The sequence below is a fragment of the Thrips palmi genome, unplaced genomic scaffold (genome assembly GCF_012932325.1).
Source record: "Thrips palmi isolate BJ-2018 unplaced genomic scaffold, TpBJ-2018v1 HiC_scaffold_3, whole genome shotgun sequence".
In the NCBI taxonomy this organism is placed as follows: Eukaryota; Metazoa; Arthropoda; class Insecta; order Thysanoptera; family Thripidae; genus Thrips; species Thrips palmi.
Window position 1 is genome coordinate 12699617 of NW_023144630.1, and position 5045 is coordinate 12704661.

Consider the following 5045-nt stretch of genomic DNA (forward strand, 5'->3'; position numbering starts at 1 on the left):
GGGCGCCAGTGTATCCCTCGCCGGCCGCCTGGTGTAACGGTCAGCGCGCCGGACTCTGGAGTCGGGGCTCCGCGTTCGACCCTCGGCCGCTCTCGTCGCATTACTTTTTTGGGTTTTATCTTTTTTTTCTTTCCAGGGGGTACCGCTCAGGCAGCCCACTTCCCACCCCGTCGCCGCGAGGGCGAAGGGAACGATCATCGATGCTGCGCGCGCGCGGTCCCAGGTCATACGACTCGGAACACAGCGGCGGCGGCAGCGGCCTCACGCTCAGGGAAGAGGACATATACCTCATCATCGCGGTTTGTTTCTATTCTACTGTTGAGTAGAGAGAAAGGAAGACATACTACAGAAATGATCCTGTGAAGTATAAGTCTTAAAGCGTGGGGCCTGGCGCGCCGTCTACTTGGGCGGCGATGTACTGCTGACTATGAGGGCGAGCTTGACGGGCGGCAGGAGGGCACGCACGCCATCTGTCTCCGAGTGTGGATGACGCGCGAACCATGAGAAATGGAGCGCACCTCGCGGGGGCGGGGTGCGTCGAAATGGAATGCTATGATGCGGTCCATGGGGGGTGTACGTCGTAAGCCCCTGTGGCCTAATGGATAAGGCACCGGCCTCCTAAGCCGGGGATTGAGGGTTCGAGTCCCTCCAGGGGTATAAAGTGTGAAAACTATGCGACTATTTTGCGTCATCTCGCGTTTTTGTCTTTCGCCATCTGTGCAATGGAGAAATAAAAAGAGAGAGAGGTCAAGGGGTCAGGGTCAAAATATTGATGTCAGAAGTGGGATTCGAACCCACGCCTTCATTCGAAGACCAGAACACTCTGTCACACACCCGGTTACTGAAGCCGGGCAAGGGTCGTTTGTTCCCCTTGAGTCTGGCGCCTTAGACCGCTCGGCCATCCTGACAAGCATGCTGCTGGCACGCCGCAACGGCCACCTCACTTTCCACTCAGGTGTCGGGTCAGGTCATGTCTGTCCGTCATCCATCGTGCAGACACGCCAAAATTATAGCAGAGCAAGGTTTCGATCCTCGGACCTCTGGGTTATGGGCCCAGCACGCTTCCACTGCGCCACTCTGCTCCTTGCACCGACGCGTCACACTGACTGCTCCTACCTTTACTGCTTCTTAGTAGCAGCATCTTGTGCCCTCATCACGCCATCAGCAGGAGGTTCCGTGGTGTAGTGGTCATCACGTCTGCTTTACACGCAGAAGGTCCCCAGTTCGACCCTGGGCGGAATCAATCCACTCCTTTTTTTTTCACACACATTTCATTTCATTTCATTTCATTTTTTTACTTCATTTTCTCTCTCAAATCACCCAACACACCCACACCACTGCCACACTGCCAAAGTGCCAAAGTGCATAAGTGCACTTGACGCACTTCACGCCGCTGAACGCCCTTTACGCCCTATCCCCTTCGGGGGCCCTACCCCGACTCGGACCGCAACCTCCTTGCTCGGGCCAGCGTGCCGCTCCCCGAGAGATAGTGGGTGGCCTTGCGTTATCAGGCCGCCCTCTGCCGCCCACCTGCGGGGAGCGAGTTCGGCAGCCTCCGCTACGCTTCGGCAGCGCTAGCGCCTGGCGTGCGTGGCGCTGGTTGCACGGGGTATGTCGGGGTGGCGTGGGACGAGCTGTCGAGCGATTTCGCGGCGCGGGGTCTATGCTCTGTCTTTTTTGCACTCATAGAGCTCGGCATACAGGCGCGAGAGAGCCACCACGCTCGACCGGGGCGGCTGCGCTAAGCCTGGCGTGACGTAGGCGAAACGCTTGCCGACGCGGTGGCTGGGTCGCTGCTCGGCAGAGTATCGGCAGTCGGATGGGTTGCCTGCCGCTCGGGCGTAGCGCTCCCCATCCTGGCGGCTGCAGCGCCCGGCGGAGCACGCGGCCGGGCCGGGCGGGTCGGGGGAGGTGGCGGCTCGGGGCCCAGGGAGCGGGGTGGGGGTGCTCGCTGCCTCGCGCTGTGGAAGAGGATTGCGTGGAAGGGGGCTTGGCGCGGAGGGGGGCGCCACGCTGCGTCTCGTATCGAAACGAGCGGGGAACTACACTGTAGTGGCTCCCATTGCTGCACATCCAGCCTAGTGGCCAACAATTCCTGTCACCACCCCCACCCCGCCGCCCTAGCAACCCCGTCAGAAAAACGCACCCTGTTCACCAGGCTCAATCGGCAATAAACCCCTCAACTGAGCAGGCGTTCGACTCAATTCGGCCCTGACAATTGTTGTCAATTCGGACTGAGGAAACAAACCCAGCTCTACTGGTGGCACCAGCTTGCTGACTACAAGAGGGCCGCTGGTCAGCACGAGGCCGGGATGCTTCCTTTCCCAGCAGGGCTCTGCGACTAGCGCGACCGGCCGCTCCACGGAAGGCATCTTCTACCGGTGGAGCGAGGCGCCGACGGCCATCCAGGAGCAGGCGAAGGACGTCCTGCGCCAGCTGGCCATGCTGTCCCGCAACCCGGCACCGCGGCCCGCCCCCGACCTCAGGTTTGGCGCGCAGTTCCAAAGCTTTATTAAGATAAGAACGCGGCTTCACGAGAGCGCGAGGGCGCGGGCACGAGGGCGGTACAGCGGAGGGTGTGCAAGTCCAGGCACCGCCCTCAGGCTTAGAGAACAGTGCTTGGGCTTGCGGGGAATACACCAGTAGTTCTGGACTGGGGGACCTTTTAGGTTTGAAGGTTGTGGAATAAAGAGGCCTGGGTTACCTGGTTCAACTCCCCGCTGTTCCGCTATGTCCCGGCCTCCCCCGGTCCGCTCTGTGCCCCTCAGCTGGCGCTTGCCGACTGGCGAGCTCCGCTCGGCCAGGCAGCCTCGCGGCGCGGTTGCTCGGCGCGTTCTTGCTTACTGGACAATTTGGACTTGGGTTCGGGCAGTGCCCCGTTGCGACAGAACGCAACAAGGGCCGAGGGATGCAAAAGTGAGGTTATATCCTGACGCTAGAACGTCAGAATACTACTCACAGCAACCTTATGGTAGACTACAACTACAGAGAGCATGCAGAGAGTCCTTTGCGACTCAAAGTTTTGCCGCTATGGGATCATAACCTCACTTTTGGACGTATAAACACGCACCCCACTCCGCCCTGATCCACGCTCTCACGCCGTCGCTCCCTCCGACGGCGTGAGCTTCACTAAATAGAGCTCAAGACGTGGCGCGGGAGTTCGAGTTCGGCTGGACCGACGCCGAAAGGAGACGTCGCCTTCTCCGTAAGGTCATATGGAAGATAGGTCTGCGCAACCGAGATGCATGCTGGGAGACCGGGCAGCTAATCCCTCCCGAATCCGTCGCCGGCTGCAGCGGAGGACCGCCTACCTGCCTGCCAGCCTGCCTGCCGGCTTGCCCGGTCTCCCAGCATGCATCTCGGTTGCGCAGACCTATCTTCCATATGACCTTACTTCTCCGTGCCCTCCACGGCCCCGCGGCGGCGCTGCTGCAGCAGACTGCCAGCGCACCAGCTACGCGGGGCTGCACGCCCGCCTGCAGGAGAGGTACGCGCCGGCCGCCCGAGCCCGCGTCGCCGAGGTGACCTTAGAGCACCGCCGGCAAGCCCACCGAGTGGAGGCCTGCGGCGGGCGGACTGCCTGGCCCGTCAAGAGAGTGGAGTGAGGTGGGGTAGGTGGCGCCTGGCCGGCGGCACCGCTACAGCGCTGACCACCGCTGCAACAGCTTGTTACCGAATGCAGCCGAATTTTTTCCGCAGTTCACGGGCCTCGGCGGTGTCCGGACTTTTGGCGACACCGGCTGACTGCACAAGAGGCCTCAGACGGGCGGAGTATTCGGACCAGAGACTCCAATCGGGTAACGAAACGGCCTCAAAGCGTACCCGCAGGGCGGCGACGCGAGAGTCAGACTCAGCCCGATCCGCAACACGGATACCCACCCGACCCGACCCGCGCCGAGTGAGCCAAGCCCGCACGAGACTGCGGGTAAAGCTGCACCCGCAAGTCTGAGGTGCCCGCAGCCGAGGCGGTGGCGGGAGGTGGCGGAGCGTAGCGTGCAGGCAGTGGCGTGGCGTGGCGGGCGACTGACTGGGGGGTGTGGGAACGCGTCCGTCCGTCTACTGCCCGATGACTGGTATGGCCCGACCGATCGCCGGCCGGCGCCGCGCCGACACAAAGCAGACGCTGGAGGGCGGGCGGGCGCATGCAGCCGTCGGCTAATCGCAGTCGCGCTGGCCGCTCACCGTCGAAAATTTTAATGACCCGCGACTTGGTCGCTGCCGATGTTTACTACACTATGCTGCCGCCCGCCGCCCTACCCTACCCTGCCGTGCCCCTCCTTATTCAATAGCAAGTGCCTCTATTTTTTTTAAATCTCTGGACTTCCCTACACCTACCTATCTCGTCTGTATTCTTCCCTTGTTCTCACCGTTTATACACGGGGTTTTTGACTTGATTGTCTTGACACTGTTTCCCTCGTTACGTGTTGATTGTTATCCGAAATTGTCGTGCTAATTCAAATCTATTGACGATTGGCGCGGCGGTACGGCACGGCGCTGCACTCGCTTTGCGAACCGAGCCACGCACGAGCCAGAGCGTCGCCGCCGGCAGCGCCGCTGCAAGCCAAGCCCAGCCAATAGCCACGAGCCAGCCCAGCCAGCCAGCAGGTCCCCGGTGGCCAGTGGCACTGGGCGCTATCAGTGTATCAGTCAGTCATTAGCGAGCTGAAGTCTGTAGGCAAAGTGTGTTGTGTTGAGTGTGTATTGTCATCAAGTTAACATGCCGCCGACCCTCTCCAAGCCGCAGCAACAGCCGAACAAAACAACAACCACCAAGACAAAGAGCGTTCCAAAGAAGAAAGAAAAAGAAAAGGTAAGTGGTTAATGTGGGACGAGAATTGAGGATGCGTTCGCAGGTGGGCGTGCGCGACTGCGCGACGCGCGTGGTCATAGAGCTCGGCATACAGGCGCGAGAGAGCCACCACGCTCGACCGGGGCGGCTGCGCTAAGCCTGGCGTGACGTAGGCGAAACGCTTGCCGACGCGGTGGCTGGGTCGCTGCTCGGCAGAGTATCGGCAGTCGGATGGGTTGCCTGCCGCTCGGGCGTA

The 5045-nt window shown here is 61.1% G+C and overlaps 5 non-coding genes across 5 annotated transcripts; 2 read left to right on the forward strand and 3 right to left on the reverse strand.

The window, feature by feature from the left end:
- Positions 1-141: 141 nt before the first annotated feature.
- LOC117648693 lies at positions 142-375 on the reverse strand. The gene has a single exon (XR_004587929.1). It is a non-coding gene; the product is annotated as a small nucleolar RNA U3 (small nucleolar RNA).
- A 209-nt stretch (positions 376-584) lies between these two features.
- On the forward strand, positions 585-657 carry Trnar-ccu. The gene has a single exon. It is a non-coding gene; the product is annotated as a tRNA-Arg (tRNA).
- Positions 658-773: 116 nt separating this feature from the next.
- On the reverse strand, positions 774-908 carry Trnal-caa. Its single transcript has 2 exons — positions 871-908; positions 774-819 (listed from the first exon to the last, which is right to left on the reverse strand). It is a non-coding gene; the product is annotated as a tRNA-Leu (tRNA).
- A 102-nt stretch (positions 909-1010) lies between these two features.
- Positions 1011-1082, reverse strand: Trnam-cau. Its single transcript has one exon. It is a non-coding gene; the product is annotated as a tRNA-Met (tRNA).
- Positions 1083-1170: 88 nt separating this feature from the next.
- Positions 1171-1243, forward strand: Trnav-uac. The gene has a single exon. It is a non-coding gene; the product is annotated as a tRNA-Val (tRNA).
- Positions 1244-5045: the final 3802 nt, after the last annotated feature.